The sequence below is a fragment of the Dendrobates tinctorius genome, unplaced genomic scaffold (genome assembly GCF_039654945.1).
Source record: "Dendrobates tinctorius isolate UK_male_01 unplaced genomic scaffold, ASM3965494v1 ptg000099l, whole genome shotgun sequence".
NCBI lineage: Eukaryota > Metazoa > Chordata > Amphibia > Anura > Dendrobatidae > Dendrobates > Dendrobates tinctorius.
In genome coordinates, this window is record NW_027361767.1 from 10,639,480 (window position 1) to 10,661,184 (window position 21,705).

Below are 21,705 nucleotides of genomic sequence, written 5' to 3' on the forward strand. Positions count from 1 at the left end.
ACGGAAAGGACAGTGGTAGATCTAAGAGGAGAGCATGAGACATGAGGAGGAGAATACGAGACAGGAGGAGGAGGAGAGTAGTAATAAGGAGGCGAGTATTAGACACGAAGAGCAGTAGTTATCGAGGAATAATAGAGAAAGTAGGGTATTAGACATGAGAAGAAGAGTATTCGGAGGAGCAGAGTAGTAGGTATAAAGAAGGAGAATACAGGAGCGGAGTAGTCACAACAAATATTCTTCAATACTAGACCACTATAAGGAGGAGGGTAGTACGCATGATGAGAAGAGTAGTAGTTATAAAGAGGAGTAGTGGTTCTAGGAAGTAGAATATCTATACATCTAAAAATGAGTGTGTGTATGTAGGTATGTGTATGTATCAAGCCACGCCTACTCCACATAGCAAAGAATCAAGTGTATGTGTGTATGAAGCCACGCCCACTCCACCATAGCAACCAATCACTAAGCATCTTTCATTTCACCATAGCTGTTTAAAAGATATAAGCTGAGCTGTGATTGGTTGCTAGGAGCAACAGTTTTACTTGTAGACAGTTGTGGTAACTGAGGTATTCTTATCATTTCTATGTTGTTATCGTCCTTCTGTAAAGCTGGAAATAATACAAATTTATTACCGTGCCGACACAGACCACCCTCAGACACAGACTGCAGGGGGAGCCCAGTATCACACAGGATAGGATTAGATACCCAGGTCAGCAGTCAGTATCACACTGGATAGGATTAGATACATGGCTCAGCAGACAGTATCATACAGGATAGGATTAGATACACGGCTCAGCAGACAGTAACACACAGGATAGGATTAGATACACGGCTCAGCAGACAGAATAACACAGGAGAGGATTAGATACACAGCTCAGCAGACAGTATCACACAGGATAGGATTCGATACACGGCTCAGCAGACAGTATCACAGGAGTGGAATAGATACACGGCTCAGCAGACGGTATCACTCAGGATAGGATTAGATACGCAGCTCAGCAGACAACATCACATTATAGGATTAGATACACGGCTCAGCATAATGTATCACACTGGATAGGATTAGATACACTGCTCAGCAGTCAGTATCACAAAGGATAGCATTAGATACACAGCTTATTCTTATCATTTCTATGGTATTCTCGTCCTTCTGTAAAGCTGAAACTAATTTATTACCATGCCGACACAGACCACCCTCTGACACAGACTGCAGGGGGAGCTCAGTATCACACAGGATAGGATTAGATACACGGTTCAGCAGTCAGTATCACACAGGGTAGGATTAGATACACAGTTCAGCAGACTCACACAGGATAGGATTAGATACACAGCTCAGGAGACAGTATCACACAGCACAGAATTAGATACACAGCTCAGCAGTCAGTATCACACAGGATAGGATTAGATGCACAGTTTTTATGTGCAATATAAATCATTATAATTTGTTATAACTAACCACAGTTAGCTACTATGCCCGGGCAACGCCGGGCTCTTCAGCTAGTTAGCTATGAGGAGGAAAGTGCTGGATATAAGGAGGAGAGTGCTGGATGTAAGGAGGAGAGTGCTGGATGTAAGAAGGAGAGTAAGAGATGTTAGGAGAGTAAGAGATGTTAGGAGAGTAATGATGTAAGAAGCAGAGTAATAAATGTAAGGAGGCGAGTGCTGGATGTAAGGAGGAGAGTAATAAATTTAATAAACAGGCATTCCTCACATGTATTCAGGCTGGCTATCAGCCGCAAACCATGTAGCTTCGGCGACAAACGAAATCTCCGAGTACATCCAAATACTCGGAGATCACCAAAGCATGCTCGGGAAATCTGGAGTAACAGGTATACTCGCTCATCACTAGAGGAGAGTAATAGATGTAAGACAGAAAGTGCTGGACGTAAGGAGGAGAGTGCTGGACGTAAGGAGGAGAGTGCTGGACGTAAGGAGGAGAGTCCTGGACGTAAGAAGGAGAGTGCTGGACGTAAGAAGGAGAGTGCTGGACGTAAGGAGGAGAGTGCTGGACGTAAGGAGGAGAGTCCTGGACGTAAGAAGGAGAGTATCGGACGTAAGAAGGAGAGTAGTGGACGTAAGGAGGAGAGTGCTGGATATAAGGAGGAGAGTCCTGGACGTAAGAAGGAGAGTGCTGGACGTAAGAAGGAGAGTGCTGGACGTAAGGAGGAGAGTGCTGGACGTAAGGAGGAGAGTCCTGGACGTAAGAAGGAGAGTAGTGGACGTAAGAAGGAGAGTAGTGGACGTAAGGAGGAGAGTGCTGGACGTAAGGAGGAGAGTAATGTATGTAAGGTGGAGAGTGCTGGATATAAGGCAGAAAGTAATGGAAGTAAGGAGGAGAGTGCTGGACGTAAGAAGGAGAGTATCGGACGTAAGAAGGAGAGTGCTGGACGTAAGAAGGAGAGTGCTGGACGTAAGAAGGAGAGTATCGGACGTAAGAAGGAGAGTGCTGGACGTAAGAAGGAGAGTGCTGGACGTAAGAAGGAGAGTGCTGGACGTAAGAAGGAGAGTATCGGACGTAAGAAGGAGAGTAGTGGACGTAAGGAGGAGAGTGCTGGATATAAGGCAGAAAGTAATGGAAGTAAGGAGGAGAGTGCTGGACGTAAGGAGGAGAGTATTAGCTATGAAGTGTGGAGTATCAGCTATAAAGTGGGAAATATTAGACATAAGGGGGGAGGGTTGGTTTTGAGAAGGAAGCTGTTCACCGCACATGTGGAAGGGAAGGACTTTCACAGTAAAATGTGTCATCTCATCAGGGTAAGACCTGACTCGTACTTTGATGATGGGATGTATGCGGTGGTCCATGAATGTGGGATCAGTATCTCTTTGCAGCAGCTGCCAGTAAAGCATCACTGAGGACTCGCCCCGCACAGTGAGGGGTAACCACAGTGTTGGGACAAAGCCAAACAGGAGCACGTGAAGACTAGAAGAGTTGGGCAGCACGGTGGCTCAGTGGTTAGCGCTGCAGCCTTGCAGCACTGGAGTCCTGGGTTTGAATCCCACCAAGGACAACATCTGCAAGGAGTTTGTATGTTCTCCCCGTGTTTGCGTGGGTTTCCTCTGGGTACTCCGGTTTCCTCCCACATTCCAAAGACATACTGATAGGGAATTTAGATTGTGAGCCCCATTGGGGACAGTGATGAAAATGTGTGCAAACTGTAAAGTGCTGTGGAATATGTTAGCGCTATATAAAAATAAAGATTATTATTATTTACACAGAAATTCTCATGAAAAGTGATTGAGTGCCACCATCAGACACGTACACATTTCCGTGAAGCCCGATAGCGGCTTGTGAACACAAGCAACCTGACAGAAAAGGATAAAGCCAGCGTGCACGGACCCACGAGCCGACCACTCACGTATTACAGGAAAAGAGGGAAGGCTCCAGCTTCTGGTAACATTTCCAGAGTAATCTTTATTCCATCAAATAATGGACAGGAAGAGGAGTAAGCTCGCGCCTGTCCGTTATATTTATAATTGTTTATTGATGGAATAAAGATTACTCTGAAAATGTTACCAGAAGCTGGAACAATCAACCTAACCCTGGTCCTGTCCTGAAAGAGACGTATGACAGCGGCCTGACAACACTGACAGGTGTAACCCAGCAGTGTCATGTCAGCTCTGCACAGCCGGGCCTAAATATCTAAATATACACTGCGAGGAACGAAGGGGCCATATCTGTCCTAAAGATACTCAAGCACTGTCATGTAGGTCCCTTGTGTTTGTGTTGGAAGGCACAGACCCCATGTCACATAGCTCCTCCTTCCTGTCACCCTGTGGTGGAAGGAGCAGACCCCATGTCACATAGCTCCTCCCTCCTGTCGCCCTGTGGTGGAAGGAGCAGACCCCATATCACATATAGCTCCTCCCTTCTGTCACCCTGTGGTGGAAGGAGCAGACCCCATGTCACATAGCTCCTCCCTTCTGTCACCCTGTGGTGGAAGGAGCAGACCCCATATCACACATAGCTCCTCCCTCCTGTCGCCCTGTGGTGGAAGGAGCAGACCCCATGTCACATAGCTCCTCCCTCCTGTCGCCCTGTGGTGGAAGGAGCAGACCCCATGTCACATAGCTCCTCCCTCCTGTCGCCCTGTGGTGGAAGGAGAAGACCTCATGTCACATAGCTCCTCCCTTCTGTCGCCCTGTGGTGGGAGGAGCAGACCCCATGTCACATAGCTCCTTCCTCCTGTCGCCCTGTGGTGGGAGGAGCAGACCCCATGTCACATAGCTCCTCCCTCCTGTCGCCCTGTGATGGAAGGAGCAGACCCCATGTCACATAGCTCCTCCCTTCTGTCACCCTGTGATGGAAGGAGCAGACCCCATGTCACATAGCTCCTCCCTTCTGTCACCCTGTGGTGGAAGGAGCAGACCCCATGTCACATAGCTCCTCCCTCCTGTCGCCCTGTGGTGGAAGGAGCAGACCCCATATCACATATAGCTCCTCCCTTCTGTCACCCTGTGGTGGAAGGAGCAGACCCCATGTCACATAGCTCCTCCCTTCTGTCGCCCTGTGGTGGAAGGAGCAGACCCCATATCACACATAGCTCCTCCCTCCTGTCGCCCTGTGGTGGAAGGAGCAGACCCCATGTCACATAGCTCCTCCCTCCTGTCGCCCTGTGGTGGAAGGAGCAGACCCCATGTCACATAGCTCCTCCCTCCTGTCGCCCTGTGGTGGAAGGAGAAGACCTCATGTCACATAGCTCCTCCCTTCTGTCGCCCTGTGGTGGGAGGAGCAGACCCCATGTCACATAGCTCCTTCCTCCTGTCGCCCTGTGGTGGGAGGAGCAGACCCCATGTCACATAGCTCCTCCCTCCTGTCGCCCTGTGATGGAAGGAGCAGACCCCATGTCACATAGCTCCTCCCTTCTGTCACCCTGTGATGGAAGGAGCAGACCCCATGTCACATAGCTCCTCCCTCCTGTCACCCTGTGGTGGAAGGAGCAGACCCCATGTCACATAGCTCCTCCCTCCTGTCGCCCTGTGGTGGAAGGAGCAGACCCCATGTCACATAGCTCCTCCCTCCTGTCGCCCTGTGGTGGAAGGAGCAGACCCCATGTCACATAGCTCCTCCCTCCTGTCGCCCTGTGGTGGAAGGAGAAGACCTCATGTCACATAGCTCCTCCCTTCTGTCGCCCTGTGGTGGGAGGAGCAGACCCCATGTCACATAGCTCCTCCCTCCTGTCGCCCTGTGGTGGGAGGAGCAGACCCCATGTCACATAGCTCCTCCCTCCTGTCGCCCTGTGGTGGAAGGAGCAGACCCCATGTCACATAGCTCCTCCCTTCTGTCACCCTGTGATGGAAGGAGCAGACCCCATGTCACATAGCTCCTCCCTTCTGTCACCCTGTGGTGGAAGGAGCAGACCCCATGTCACATAGCTCCTCCCTCCTGTCGCCCTGTGGTGGAAGGAGCAGACCCCATGTCACATAGCTCCTCCCTCCTGTCGCCCTGTGGTGGAAGGAGCAGACCCCATATCACATATAGCTCCTCCCTCCTGTCGCCCTGTGGTGGAAGGAGCAGACCCCATATCACATATAGCTCCTCCCTTCTGTCACCCTGTGGTGGAAGGAGCAGACCCCATGTCACATAGCTCCTCCCTTCTGTCACCCTGTGGTGGAAGGAGCAGACCCCATATCACACATAGCTCCTCCCTCCTGTCGCCCTGTGGTGGAAGGAGCAGACCCCATGTCACATAGCTCCTCCCTCCTGTCGCCCTGTGGTGGAAGGAGCAGACCCCATGTCACATAGCTCCTCCCTCCTGTCGCCCTGTGGTGGAAGGAGAAGACCTCATGTCACATAGCTCCTCCCTTCTGTCGCCCTGTGGTGGGAGGAGCAGACCCCATGTCACATAGCTCCTTCCTCCTGTCGCCCTGTGGTGGGAGGAGCAGACCCCATGTCACATAGCTCCTCCCTCCTGTCGCCCTGTGATGGAAGGAGCAGACCCCATGTCACATAGCTCCTCCCTTCTGTCACCCTGTGATGGAAGGAGCAGACCCCATGTCACATAGCTCCTCCCTCCTGTCACCCTGTGGTGGAAGGAGCAGACCCCATGTCACATAGCTCCTCCCTCCTGTCGCCCTGTGGTGGAAGGCGCAGACCCCATATCACACATAGCTCCTCCTTCCTGACTGTGTCACCTCATTATGGAAAGAACTAATGCCATTTCATACACGAGCTCCTCTCTCTTGAACATAATAACCGAGATGCAGGTTTTAATTATGAGTAAATGCAGAATTCATGACTTGGCAGGAAAACATCAGAGGGGATGGAATACCATGTAATGAAATTCATCTGTGGAAATGGGAAGAAGAAATTAAGCTTTGGATTCCCTCCATCCCTTTCTTCATGGGGACAGCTAGAGGGTAAAATACAATTTGGCACAAGATGGCTCACAGAGCAGGAACAGCCCTAGCACACAAAGATCTCCACTAACAAGCTTCCTTTGTGGAAGATACATTAGAATACTTACAAATGTAGCGCCCCCTGCAGGGGCTTCACTAGAATTCATGGCAGCCCATAGCAAAGTAAGAAATAAGGTCATGACCTGAGACACAATAGCATGTTCTGTAGTGCTGCAAACAATGACATTAATGTGCGATTGTGGGGTCACAGCTGCAGGGACCTGCACTGCAGAGTCATCCTAAAGAGCGAGAAGGGTTCTGGAGGTCGAAGACACTTCTCAGGCTATCTCCATATAAAGAACCTGTCAGGAAATTCATTCGGTCGGAACCACGCTCAGCATTTCAGAGAAAACATACTTTGGGGAATAAGATAAGCCAGGGAGAAAGAAATGGTCTGAGTGTGGGGAAGAGGGAGAACTAAAAGAATCTGGGTGCGGGGGAGAGGGAGAAGATAGAGAGAGCGCGGGTGCAGGGGAGAGGGAGTAGGTAGAGAGCGCGCGGGTGCAGGGGAGAGGGAGAAGGTAGAGAGCGCGCGGGTGCGGGGGGAGAGGGCGAATGGAGAGGGAGAAGGTAGAGAGAGTGCGGGGGAGAGGGAGAAGGTAGTGTGTGGGTGCAGGGGAAAGAGGGAGAAGGAAGAGAGTGTGGGGGAGAGTGAGAAGGTAGGGATTCTGGGCGTGGGGGGAGAGGGAGAAGGTAGAGAGCGCGGGTGCGGGGGGAGAGGGAGAAGGTAAAGAGGGCGCGGGTGCGGGGGAGAAGGTAGAGAGAGTGCGAGGGAGAAGGTAGAGAGAGTGCGAGGGAGAAGGTAGAGAGTGTGGGTGCGGGGGAAAGAGGGAGAAGGAAGAGAGTGTGGGTGCGGGGGAGAGTGATAAGGTAGGGTGTTATGAATGGGTCACCGAGGAGGATGGAGCAATAGGCTATGCCACCAGAACACAAGAGAGGTTGGTCGCTCAGTGGATTGCAGACCCCTGATCTTAACAACACAACTAGCAGTAGCCATGGAGCGTTCCTACGTTGCTCTAGATGCCTCGTCACAGCCGGAGGACTAACGAAGCCTAAAGACAGAAAGGTGAAATCTAAACTGCCCCGGAGCAGATCCCCAAAGGAATAGGTAGCCCCCAAACATATATTGTCGGTGAGACAAGATGAAGCACAAAAAAAGACAGAAGATAGACTGAGCAAATGATGGGGCCCAGACTGACTAGATAGGACAGGACAGAAAAGGCACTGTCTGCAATCACGCAAAAACCCTAATAATTCCAACACGACTGATGTACAAAAATACTGAGGTTTGAACAACCTCGCCCCCACTATATCAGCACTCAAGTGTGAACTGGCAGCTAGCAACAGGCTAATATAGCAGGGGACTGAGCAAACAAACACAAGATGCAAAAATACAGGGCAGGAGCCAGCAGCCCCAGTGGGAGTAAGCTGACTCCTGACAGCAAGGCAAAAACAGATGCATAGGGTTTAGCAAATGACAGCTGAAAAAATGCAGGATCAGGCAGCAGACAGAAATCCTAAGCAAAGAAAGGAGCATCACTGGCAGTCACTGAGAGAAGTCTGCTCGCTTATGTAGTCCCAGTCACTACCACCACTCCTCCAATTATCTTCTGCAGCTGTTGGGTTAACATCATGTTGACCAGCACCACTACCAGCAGTATCCACCAGAGGGAGCCTTGCCTCAAAAGTCAGATCAAGAGAGCTCACAACAGTAGGGATTCTGGGCATGGGGGAGAAGGTAGAGAGTGTGGGTGTGGGGGAGAGGGAGAAGGTAGAGTGTGGGTGTGGGGGAGAGGGAGAAGGTAGAGAGAGTGTGGGTGTGGGGGAGAGGGAGAAGGTAGAGAGAGTGTGGGTGTGGGGGAGAGGGAGAAGTGCGCCGCGAAACGCTCGTCGGGGGTGTCACTGCCGGGCTCTCCTCCTCCCCTCCCTGGTAAGCTTCTCTCAGGGAACTTTTGAACTGATTTTTTTGACTACCTATATGGATTACCCGTACCATTCAGTTACCTGTTTCTGATGGTCCCACTTCTTGGTCTCTGATCCCACTACATAGCCCTTTGGCTTTATTATGGCATTACGATATGGGTAATTGGACGTATGACCATATTGGGGATTTTTGCCGGGATTGTTTCCATCACGGTGGGAGGAGTTGGGGACACTTGGGTTAATACTGTCTACATTATTTGATGAGCACTTCTGTCACTTTGAGACTTTTACCTGTAGTACTTTCTCTAAATAAATTTTTTTTAATGCAAATTGATTGCATGCTCTTGTTTCTCCTGAATTTTATGATGTAAGCAGTGTGTTGACATCAGTGGAGAGTATGTGGAATAAATGTAAAGTTTCATCTTCATATTATTATTATTATTATTATTTATTGTTATAGCGCCATTTATTCCATGGCGCTTTACATGTAAGGAGGAGTATACATAAAAACAAGTACAATAATCTTAAACAATACAAGTCATAACTGGTACAGGAGGAGAGAGGACCCTGCCCGCGAGGGCTCACAATCTTCAAGGGATGGGTGATAATACAGTAGGCGAGGGTAGAGCTGGTCGTGCAGCGGTTTGGTGGATCGGTGGTTACTGCAGGTTGTAGGCTTGTCGGAAGAGGTGGGTCTTCAGGCTCTTTTTGAAGGTTTCGATGGTAGGTGAGAGTCTGATATGTTGTGGTAGAGAGTGCCAGAGTAGGGGTGATGCGCGAGAGAAATCTTGTATGCGATTGTGGGAAGAGGAGATAAGAGGGGAGTAGAGAAGGAGATCTTGTGAGGATCGGAGGTTGCGTGCAGGAAAGTACCGGGAGACGAGGTCACAGATGTATGGAGGAGACAAGTTGTGGATGGCTTTGTATGTCATGGTTAGGGTTTTGTAATGGAGTCTCTGGGCAATTGGGAGCCAGTGAAGGGATTGACAGAGGGGAGAAGCTGGGGAATAGCGGGGGGACAGGTGGATTAGTCGGGCAGCAGAGTTTAGAATAGATTGGGAGGGGTGCGAGAGTGTTTGAGGGGAGGCCGCAGAGCATGAGTTTTTTTTCTGGGTAAAGCCAAAGAGCCCCTTGTATCATACACAGATAAACCTCAGCAGATATAGGATATTAATGAAAATAAAAAACATTTTTGCCATTTCACCTCTTGTTAAAAACAAGTGATGCAGGTATTAATTTTTTTTGTACCTACATACACAGTACGTCACAAAAGGGAGTACACCCTTTATCACCCTTCACATAATTGTAAATATTTTATTATATCTTTTCATTGGACAACACGAAAGATCTGACACTTTGTTACAATGTACAGTAGTCAGTGCAGGCAGTCGAAGTCTTGGAGGTGTATTTTGGGGTCGTATATCACAGTACATGGTGGCATTGATGGTTCCCTCAATGAACTGTAGCTCCCCACAGTTGTCAGCACTCATGCAGCCCCTAATCATTACACTTCCACCACCATGCTTGACTGTAGGCAGGGCACTTGACTTTGTACTCCTCACATGGCTGGCGCCACACACACTTGACACCATCTTGACCAAATAAGTTTATCTTGGTCTCATGTTAGCACAGGACATTGTTCTAGTAATCCATGTCCTTAGTCTCCTTGTCTTCAGCAAAGTGTTTGCAGGCTTTCTGGTGCATCATCTTTAGAAGAGGCTTTCTTGTAGGACAACAGCCGTGCAGACCAATTTGATGCAGTTGGTGTCGTATTGTCTGAGCACCGACAGGTGGACCCCCTCACCCCTTTAACATCTGCAGCAATGTGTATGGTCTGAGCACTGACAGGCAGACCCCCCCACCCCTTTAACTTCTGCAGTTCTTGGCCATGAGAAGCCATGTTGAACTTCCAGTGACTGGTATGAGAGAATGTGAGGGCGGTAACTCCAAATGTTACACTCCTGCTCCCCATTCACTCCTGAGAAGTTGTAACATTATTGAGTCGCATGAAACCGGGGATGTAATATGGCTGATTGGGCACAATTTGGCCATTTTCACTAGGGATGTACTCACTTTAGTTGCCAGCAGTTTATCCATAATGGTTGTGTGTTGAGTTATTTAGAAGGCACCAAATATACACTTATACAAGCTGTACACTGACTACTGTACATTGTATCAAAGTGTCATACCTTCAGTATTGCCTCATGAAAAGATATAATACAATATTTACAAAGCCATGAGGGGTGTACTTAATTTTGTGATATACTGTAATATATAAGTATTTGGATGTTCGGACTATAAACTGCATGTTATTTGGTTTAAAAAAAAAAAAAACACAGGTTATACCCTCCACAGCTTACACTGTAGCCAAAATAACAATAGTAAGTGAAAGGTGTTAGCTTTCATTGTAATCCTGTCTGTGACGATAATGAGTCTGCTGAGAAGTCACCTGTACAGAACAGGAAGGTTGTGAACATTGCAAGAGTCCTGATTTCTTTTTTATAGAGATATTAATATGGAAAACTGAAAAAATAAAATAAAAAAAAATCAACTTTTTTTAAAAAAGCATTTAAACATAGAAACCTGATTTAAACAATAGTTCATTTTTGATGACACGTTACCTTTAAAACCAAACAAAACAATACATCTGCTGCACATCCAGTTGGTAGAATGTCTCAAGTGGGGTACCACAGGGCTCTGTCCTGGGCCCTGTATTGTTCAACATCTTTATCAGCGATTTAGATGAAGGAATTGAGGGTAAACTGATTAAATTTGCTGATGACACAAAGCTAGGAGGGATAGCTAATACTAGAGAAGAGAGAGAGAGGATTCAAAAAGATATAAATAAACTGGAGAAGTGGGCAGCAACTAACAGAATGGTTTTTAACAGGAAAAAATGCAAAGTACTACATCTGGGCAATAAAAATGAAAAAAGCATATACAGAATGGGAGGAATAGCCCTAAGCAACAGCACATGTGAAAAAGACTTGGGTATACTAATAGATCACAGACTGAATATGAGTCAACAGTGTGATGCAGCAGCAAAAAAGGCAAATGCAATTCTAGGATGTATTAACAGAAGCATACAGTCTAGGTCACGTGAAGTCATTATTTCCCTCTACTCCTCTTTGGTCAGACCTCATCTGGAATATTGTGTCCAGTTTTGGGCACCACATTTTAAAAAAGACATCAACAAACTGGAGCAAGTTCAGAAAAGAGCGACCAGAATGGTGACCGGTCTGCAAACCCTGTCTTATGAGGAAAGGTTGCAGGATTTGGGAATGTTTAGTTTGCAAAAGAGAAGACTGAGAGGAGACTTAATAGCTGTCTACAAATATCTAAAGGGCTGTCACATTGTAGAAGGCTCAACTTTATTCTCATTTGCACAAGGAAAGACTAGAAGCAATGGGATGAAACTGAATGGGAGGAGACACAGATTAGATATTAGAAAAAACTTTTTGACAGTTAGAGTGATCAATGAGTGGAACAGGCTGCCACGAGAAGTGGTGAGTTCTCCTTCAATGGAAGTCTTCAAACAGAGGCTGGACAGACATCTGACTGGGATGATTTAGCGAATCCTGCTTTGAGCAGGGGGTTGGACCAGATGGCTCAGGAGGTCCCTTCCAACTCTACGATTCTATGATTCTATGAATCTAAGACATTAAAGAAGTTTCCTTTATAATAATTATCGACTATTTCAGCTTAATTTATTCTCTGTGTTCTCTCAAAAAATTCCATCAGTGGCATCACGAGGTGCCGGTATATTGACGTCACCCAGTGGTGACGTAACCCAGTGGTGCCGCCACATTGACATCAAGTGGTGCCAATATATTGATGACATCGAGTGGTGCCGCTACATTGACGTCACCAAATGGTGCCTCTACATTGACTCCATCCAGTGGTGCCTCTACATTGACGTCACCCAGTGGTCCTGCTACATTGATGACACTCAGTGGTGCCCTACATTGACATCACCCAGCGGTGCCGCGACATTGACTTCAAACAGTGGTGCCGCGACATTGACATCACCCAGTGGTCCTGCTACATTGATGACACGCAGTGGTGCCGCTAGATTGACATCACCCAGCAGTGCCGTGACATTGACATCACCCAGCGGTGTCACGACACTGACATCACCCATTGGTGCCGCTACATTGATGGTGCCGCTACATTGATGACACGCAGTGGTGCCGCTACATTGACTTCACCCAGTGGTGCTCCTACACTGATGTCACCCAGTGGTGCTCCTACATTGACGTCACCCAGTGGTGCTCCTACATTGACGACACGCAGTGGTGCTCCTACATTGACGACACGCAGTGGTGCTCCTACATTGACGTCACCCAGTGGTGCTCCTACATTGACGATATGCAGTGGTGCTCCTACATTGACGTCACCCAGTGGTGCTCCTACATTGACATCACCCAGTGGTGCTCCTACATTGTTGACACGCAGTGGTGCCGCTACATTGATGACACGCAGTGGTGCCGCTACATTGATGACGCGCAGTGGTGCCGCTACATTGATGACGAGCAGTGGTGCCGCTACATTGACGACGCGCAGTGGTGCCGCTACATTGACATCACCCAGTGGTGCCGCTACATTGACATCACACAGTGGTGCTCCTACATTGACATCACACAGTGGTGCCGCTACATTGACATCACCCAGTGGTGCCGCTACATTGACATCACCCAGTGGTGCCGCTACATTGATGACACGCAGTGGTGCCGCTACATTGATGACACGCAGTGGTGCCGCTACATTGATGACGCGCAGTGGTGCCGCTACATTGACGATGCGCAGTGGTGCCGCTACATTGACATCACCCAGTGGTGCCGCTACATTGACATCACCCAGTGGTGCCGCTACATTGATGACAGGCAGTGGTGCCGCTACATTGACATCACCCAGTGGTGCCGCTACATTGACATCACCCAGTGGTGCCGCTACATTGATGATGCGCAGTGGTGCCGCTACATTGATGACACGCAGTGGTGCCGCTACATTGACATCACCCAGTGGTGCCGCTACATTGACATCACCCAGTGGTGCCGCTACATTGACATCACCCAGTGGTGCCGCTACATTGATGATGCGCAGTGGTGCCGCTACATTGATGACACACAGTGGTGCCGCTACATTGACATCACCCAGTGGTGCCGCTACATTGATGACACGCAGTGGTGCCGCTACATTGACGACGCGCAGTGGTGCCGCTACATTGACATCACCCAGTGGTGCCGCTACATTGATGACGCGCAGTGGTGCCGCTACATTGATGACACGCAGTGGTGCCGCTACATTGATGACACGCAGTGGTGCCGCTACATTGATGACACGCAGTGGTGCCGCTACATTGATGACACGCAGTGGTGCCGCTACATTGACGACGCGCAGTGGTGCCGCTACATTGACATCACCCAGTGGTGCCGCTACATTGATGATGCGCAGTGGTGCCGCTACATTGATGACACGCAGTGGTGCCGCTACATTGACATCACCCAGTGGTGCCGCTACATTGATGACGCGCAGTGGTGCCGCTACATTGATGACACGCAGTGGTGCCGCTACATTGACATCACCCAGTGGTGCCGCTACATTGATGACACGCAGTGGTGCCGCTACATTGATGACGCGCAGTGGTGCCGCTACATTGACATCACCCAGTGGTGCCGCTACATTGATGACGCGCAGTGGTGCCGCTACATTGATGACACGCAGTGGTGCCGCTACATTGATGACACGCAGTGGTGCCGCTACATTGACATCACCCAGTGGTGCCGCTACATTGATGACATGCAGTGGTGCCGCTACATTGACGACGCGCAGTGGTGCCGCTACATTGACATCACCCAGTGGTGCCGCTACATTGATGACGCGCAGTGGTGCCGCTACATTGATGACACGCAGTGGTGCCGCTACATTGACATCACCCAGTGGTGCCGCTACATTGATGATGCGCAGTGGTGCCGCTACATTGACGACGCGCAGTGGTGCCGCTACATTGACATCACCCAGTGGTGCCGCTACATTGACATCACCCAGTGGTGCCGCTACATTGATGACAGGCAGTGGTGCCGCTACATTGACATCACCCAGTGGTGCCGCTACATTGACATCACCCAGTGGTGCCGCTACATTGATGACGCGCAGTGGTGCCGCTACATTGATGACACGCAGTGGTGCCGCTACATTGACATCACCCAGTGGTGCCGCTACATTGATGACACGCAGTGGTGCCGCTACATTGATGACGCGCAGTGGTGCCGCTACATTGACGACGCGCAGTGGTGCCGCTACATTGACATCACCCAGTGGTGTCGCTACATTGACATCACCCAGTGGTGCCGCTACATTGATGACAGGCAGTGGTGCCGCTACATTGACATCACCCAGTGGTGTCACGACACTGACATCACACATTGGTGCCGCTACATTGATGGTGCCGCTACATTGATGACACGCAGTGGTGCCGCTACATTGACTTCACCCAGTGGTGCTCCTACACTGATGTCACCCAGTGGTGCTCCTACATTGACGTCACCCAGTGGTGCTCCTACATTGACGACACGCAGTGGTGCTCCTACATTGACGTCACCCAGTGGTGCTCCTACATTGACGTCACCCAGTGGTGCTCCTACATTGACGTCACCCAGTGGTGCTCCTACATTGACGTCACCCAGTGGTGCTCCTACATTGACGATATGCAGTGGTGCTCCTACATTGACGTCACCCAGTGGTGCTCCTACATTGACATCACCCAGTGGTGCTCCTACATTGTTGACACGCAGTGGTGCCGCTACATTGATGACACGCAGTGGTGCCGCTACATTGATGACGCGCAGTGGTGCCGCTACATTGATGACGCGCAGTGGTGCCGCTACATTGACGACGCGCAGTGGTGCCGCTACATTGACATCACCCAGTGGTGCCGCTACATTGATGACACGCAGTGGTGCCGCTACATTGATGACACGCAGTGGTGCCGCTACATTGATGACAAGCAGTGGTGCCGCTACATTGATGACGCGCAGTGGTGCCGCTACATTGACATCACCCAGTGGTGCCGCTACATTGATGACAGGCAGTGGTGCCGCTACATTGACATCACCCAGTGGTGCCGCTACATTGACATCACCCAGTGGTGCCGCTACATTGATGACGCGCAGTGGTGCCGCTACATTGATGACACGCAGTGGTGCCGCTACATTGACATCACCCAGTGGTGCCGCTACATTGATGACACGCAGTGGTGCCGCTACACTGATGACGCGCAGTGGTGCCGCTACACTGACGACGCGCAGTGGTGCCGCTACATTGACATCACCCAGTGGTGCCGCTACATTGACATCACCCAGTGGTGCCGCTACATTGATGACAGGCAGTGGTGCCGCTACATTGACATCACCCAGTGGTGCCGCTACATTGACATCACCCAGTGGTGCCGCTACATTGATGACGCGCAGTGGTGCTGCTACATTGATGACACGCAGTGGTGCCGCTACATTGACATCACCCAGTGGTGCCGCTACATTGACATCACCCAGTGGTGCCGCTACATTGACATCACCCAGTGGTGCTCCTACATTGATGTCACCCAGTGGTGCTCCTACATTGATGTCACCCAGTGGTGCTCCTACATTGACGTCACCCAGTGGTGCTGATATAACGACTTCACCCAGTGGTGCAGGTATACTGACAACATCCAGTGGTGCCGGTATATTGACGAGACACAGTAGAGACGGTATAATGACGACATCCCAGCCAACTAAGATCAGTTTCTCAGTGGTGACATGGATAGAAATATTTTGGAAGTTGTGTGAAGAGACAAAAGAGAAAGTTCCCAGGAGAAATCTGTCACAATATAAGAAAGCATCATTTTAAGAAACATTTCTACATTTTTTTCCATTTTGTAAACCATCAAGCCCTAATTAAAAGCAGAGTCAAAGTGTGTCCTGCAACTGGGACGCAGAAGTAATCATATTTTTATTTGATGCCATATAAAAACATAAGTGTAGACTACATTTAGTGACAACACTGCCCCCTATGGATATAACTGATGAGTTTGTTATTTCATCATCATCCACTCTCGGCAGACTTTTTTTTTTTTTTTTAAATTCTGAACATGGGCCAAGTTTGAGCGTTGGTGATATTTCTTGGATAATTGTTCTCCATCATTCTTAATCTTACAAAACAGCGACAAAGGGTTTACATACATTTTATATGTGTACTCTAGTGACACCTAGTGGCCCAAGTAGGGATAGCCATAATGTCTGTTAGGTCGGTAGCTGGATTGGATGAATCTGGTTTATAAAACCAAGGATTAAAGGCAAAACTTATTTTTTTGAGTATTGCACCGGATCTATATATTAAAATAAAAAAAATTGTAAAAAATGATGAATATAGTATATTATATCTATGTATAGATAGGTCATACATAGTAATGTGCAAAAGTTTTAGGCGGGTGTTGAAAAATGTTGCAAAGTAAGAAGCTTTCAAAAACAAGTGTTTAATAGTTTATTTTTATCATTTGATGAAATGCAAAGTGAACAAAAGAAAAATATAAAATCACATCAATATTTGGTGACCGTCCTTTGTCTTCTTCAGTTCCTCCAGTCACTTGTCACTTGCACACAGTTTTTGAAGGAACTTGGCAAGAAGGTTATTCCAAACATCTTGGAGAACTGACCGCAGATCTTTTGTGGATGTCGCTTGTCCAAATCCTTCTGTCTCTTCATGTGATCCCAGTCAGACTGGCTGATATGAGATCAGGGCCTTGTGGGGGCTGTTCCATCACTGGCAGGACTCCTTTCATGCTGAAGATTGTTCTTAATGACATTGGCTGGATGCTCGGGCTGATGTTTGGCTGCAGAATAAATTTGGAGCCGATCAGACGCCTCCCTGATTGCATTTCTCAGCATTGAGGACAAGAAATGGGTAACATTGAGGACTGTAGACACAGTGATCGGCCAAGGAAACTAAGTGCAGAAGATGACATCCACATCATGCTTACATTCCTACAAAAACAGGTGTCCAGCAGTGCCATCAAGTCAGAATTGTCAACAACCCGTAGTACAGACAGTAGATGGGTGTAGTAACCAGCTACACCCATCTACGGTTCAGGATATCTGTCCAGAAGTGGTCTTCACGGAATAATTGTGGCCGAAAGCCATATCTTCTAAATGGAAACAAGGCCAAGAGACTCAACTATTGAAAACATAACTGCAGAAAGATGGCAGCTGGTGCTCTGGACTGATAAGCCATAATGTGAATATTTAGCTGTAACAGAAGCCAGTTTTTTTTCGCTGAAGGGCTGGAGAGTGGCAGAATAAAAATTAAGTGTCTGCACACAACAGTAAAGCATGGTGGAGGATCCTGGTATGTTTGGGTCCGTATTCTGCAAATGGAGTTTGGGATTTGGTCAGGATTACTGGTGTCCTCAACGTGGAGAAATACAGACAGATACTTATCCATCATGTAATACCATTACGGAGAAGTCTGACTGACTGCAAGTTTATTCTGCAGCAGGAAGAAGACCCCAAACATCCAGCCAATGTCATTAAGAACTATCTTCATCACAAAGAACGAGGAGTCCTGGAAGTGATGATCCGGCCCCCACAGAGCCCTGATATCATCCAGTCTGTCTGGGATCACATGAAGAGACAGGAGGATTAGCACACGCCTCATGCACAGGAGATCAGTGGTTAGTTCTTTATGATGTTTGGGACAATCTCCTGCCAAATTCCTATAAAAACTGAAAAAAAAACTTTGTGTAACGGTATCTAGAAAAACTAATGATGGTGTAGAGCGGTCACAGCGAATATTTAGATTTCTCTTTTTTTAAGTTCACTTTTCATTTTGATAATTGATAAAAAAAAAACAGCTTTAAAAATAGGAGTGTTACTCGATTACTATCTCACTTTGCAGCACCTGTCCACTGATTTTGGTCTGGTTCTGCAGCTCAGATCCAATGAAGTGAATAGGCTCGGAGCTGTGATGCCACACACAACCTGAGGACAAATTAGGCGCTGTTATTGGTAGAAACGTTTCTCTAATGCTATAAAACCTCTTTAATGGGCGTTATAAAAATATAGATGTAGTGAGCTCCCTCTAATGGTGGCCTTAGGTAAGTGAACAGAACTGCATATGAATTTACAAAGCTAGCAGAAGGAGAGTGAGCTCCCTCTAGTGGGGTCCCTACATAAGTAAACAGAACTGTATATGAATTTACACAGACAGCAGAATGGGAGCGAGCTCCCTCTAGTGGGGTCCTTAGGAAAGTGGACAGAACTGTATATGAATTTACATAGCTATCAGACTGGAAGTGAGCTCCCTCTAGTGGTGTCCTTCAGTAAGTGGACAGAATTGTATATGTATTTACACAGCAATGAGAATGGGAGAGAGCTCCATCTAGTGGTGGCCTTAGGTAAGTGAACAAAACTATGTATTTACATATCTATCAGAATGGGAGTGAACTCCCTCTAGTGGTGGCCTTAGCCAAGTGGACAGAACTGTATATGTATTTTACACAGCTATAAGAATGGAAGTGAGCTCCCTCTAGTGGCGTCCTTTGGTAAGTGAACAAAACTTTATATGTATTTTACTGCTTTGAGAATGGGAGCGAGCTCCCTCTAGTGGTGACCTTAGATAAGTGAATAAAACTATATATGTATTTACAAAGCTATCAGAATGAAAGTGAGCTCCCTCTAGTGGTGGCTGTAGGTAAGGGGACAGAATTGTATATGCATTTACACAGCTATGAGAATGGGAGTGAGCTCCTCTAGTGGTGACCTTAGATAAGTGAATAAAACTATATATGTATTTACAAAGCTATTAGAATGGGAGTGAGCTCCCTCTAGTGGTGGCCTTAAGCAAGTGGACAAAACTGAATATGCATTTACACAGCTATCAGAATGGAAGTGAGCTCCCCCTAGTGATAACTGCAGCGTATTACCACTTTCGAGCAACCTACTATATAAATAATGATAGCAACATAAGAAATATACCTGTATACGGGTAACATGCTGCATTTTACTGCCCTAGAAGGATATAATTACTATTTATGCGACCTGGTCCCCAATTAGCAGCCTGACTATTATGTGGTATACAAGGACTGGTCTTCCTGGTGTAGAAGGAGATTTATCTTGCTCATTATATCTCACGCTAGTCATAGTTATTATGGCGGCTTCGTTGTTGGGGGGGCTTATCACCCAGAAGTGTCTCTTGTCTGTTAATTAGAATTGATGAGCAGTGGGGGGTCAGTGTATCCTCATGGGGGCAGCACTACGGCCCCGACAAGCTCTGATTGCTTTGCAGGTGAGCGGATATTTTATGTTCTGTTTCCTAATAATTGTATTTTGCTCATGTAATGAAGGCAGCAGGTGGGGAAGGTCACCTTGCAGAGCGGCGCCTGGTAAACACTTGTATAACGGTGCATACATGAACAGGAAGAATTCTGCAGAGGAGTGGACAAAGAAAGAGAAAAAGACTATGCATGTAAGTGGGATCACCACGCCAAAAACCAAATATTAATATAAATATAATTTTTATTATAGAAAACACAAAGGCAGCAAAAGAGCAGCAAAAGACAACACACAAAAACAATTAATTCTGCAGAGGAGCACGCATAGGAAAACGACACGATGAGGGGACAGAAGCATTGATTATACCTGCTGGTTAGGACAAAGGCACATGGCGGACACCAGATGGGTTTATAATTATTGATGTAGATGAAGGGGTGGGGTTTGGAATTACAGATAGTGGCTGCCTTCCATAAACGTGAAGCCCCCTTTTATGGCTGTAAGCATTTCAACAAAATGAAGAGACAAAGACCCGCCTCACTTCCCATCCAGAGGCAAAGACCCGCCTCACTTCCTAGAGACAAAGACCCGTCTCACTTCCTAGAGACAAAGACCCGCCTCACTTCCTAGAGACAAAGACCAGCCTCACTTCCTAGAGACAAAGACCCGCCTCACTTCCTAGAGACAAAGACCCGCCTCACTTCCCATTCAGAGACAAAGACCCGACTCACTTCCCAGAGACAAAGACCCGCCTCACTTCCCATCCAGAGACAAAGACCCGGCTCACTTCCCAGAGACAAAGACCCGCCTCACTTCCTATCCAGAGACAAAAGACCCACCTCACTTCCAATCCAGAGACAAAGACACGCCTCACTTCCTAAAGACAAAGACCCGCCTCACTTCCTATACAGAGACAAAGACCTGCCTCACTTCCTATACAGAGACAAAGACCCGCCTCACTTCCTATATTGAGACATAGACTCGCCTCACTTCCTATTCAGAGACAAAGACACGCCTCACTTCCTATTCAGAGACAAAGACCCGCCTCACTTCCTATTCAGAGACAAAGACCCGCCTCACTTCCTATTCAGAGACAAAGACTCGCCTCACTTCCTATTCAGAGATAAAGACCCGCCTCACTTCCTATACAAAGACCCGCCTCACTTCCTATTCAGAGACAAAGACCCGCCTCACTTCCTATTCAGAGACAAAGACCCGCCTCACTTCCTATTCAGAGACAAAGACCCGCCTCACTTCCTATTCAGAGACAAAGACCCGCCTCACTTCCCAGAGACAAAGACCCGCCTCACTTCCCAGAGACAAAGACCCGCCTCACTTCCCAGAGACAAAGACCCGCCTCACTTCCCAGAGACAAAGACCCGCCTCACTTCCGATCCAGAGACAAAGACACGCCTCACTTCCCAGAGACAAAAGACCCACCTCACTTCCGATCCAGAGACAAAGACATGCCTCACTTCCTAAAGACAAAGACCCGCCTCACTTCCTATACAGAGACAAAGACCCGCCTCACTTCCTATACAGAGACAAAGACCCGCCTCACTTCCTATACAGAGACAAAGACTCGCCTCACTTCCTATTCAGAGAAAGACCCGCCTCACTTCCTATTCAGAGACAAAGACCCGCCTCACTTCCTATTCAGAGACAAAGACCCGCCTCACTTCCTATTCAGAGACAAAGACCCACCTCACTTCCCAGAGACAAAGACCCGCCTCACTTCCCAGAGACAAAGACCCGCCTCACTTCCCAGAGACAAAGACCCGCCTCACTTCCCAGAGACAAAGACCCGCCTCACTTCCCAGAGACAAAGACCCGCCTCACTTCCCAGAGACAAAGACCCGCCTCACTTCCCAGAGACAAAGACCCGCCTCACTTCCCAGAGACAAAGACCCGCCTCACTTCCCAGAGACAAAGACCCGCCTCACTTCCTATTCAGAGACAAAGACCCGCCTCATTTCTTATACAGAAACAAAGACCCGCCTTACTTCCCAGAGACAAAGACCCGCCGCACTTCCTATCCATAGACAAAGACCCGCCTCACTTCCTATCCAGAGACATGCCACCATTT

General features: G+C 48.2%; 1 protein-coding gene across 1 annotated transcript in view; it reads right to left on the minus strand.

Moving 5' to 3' along the window:
- PDE4A (phosphodiesterase 4A) overlaps positions 1-21,705 on the minus strand; it is a 369,944-nt gene that overhangs the window by 143,648 nt on the left and 204,591 nt on the right. The window lies entirely within an intron of this gene.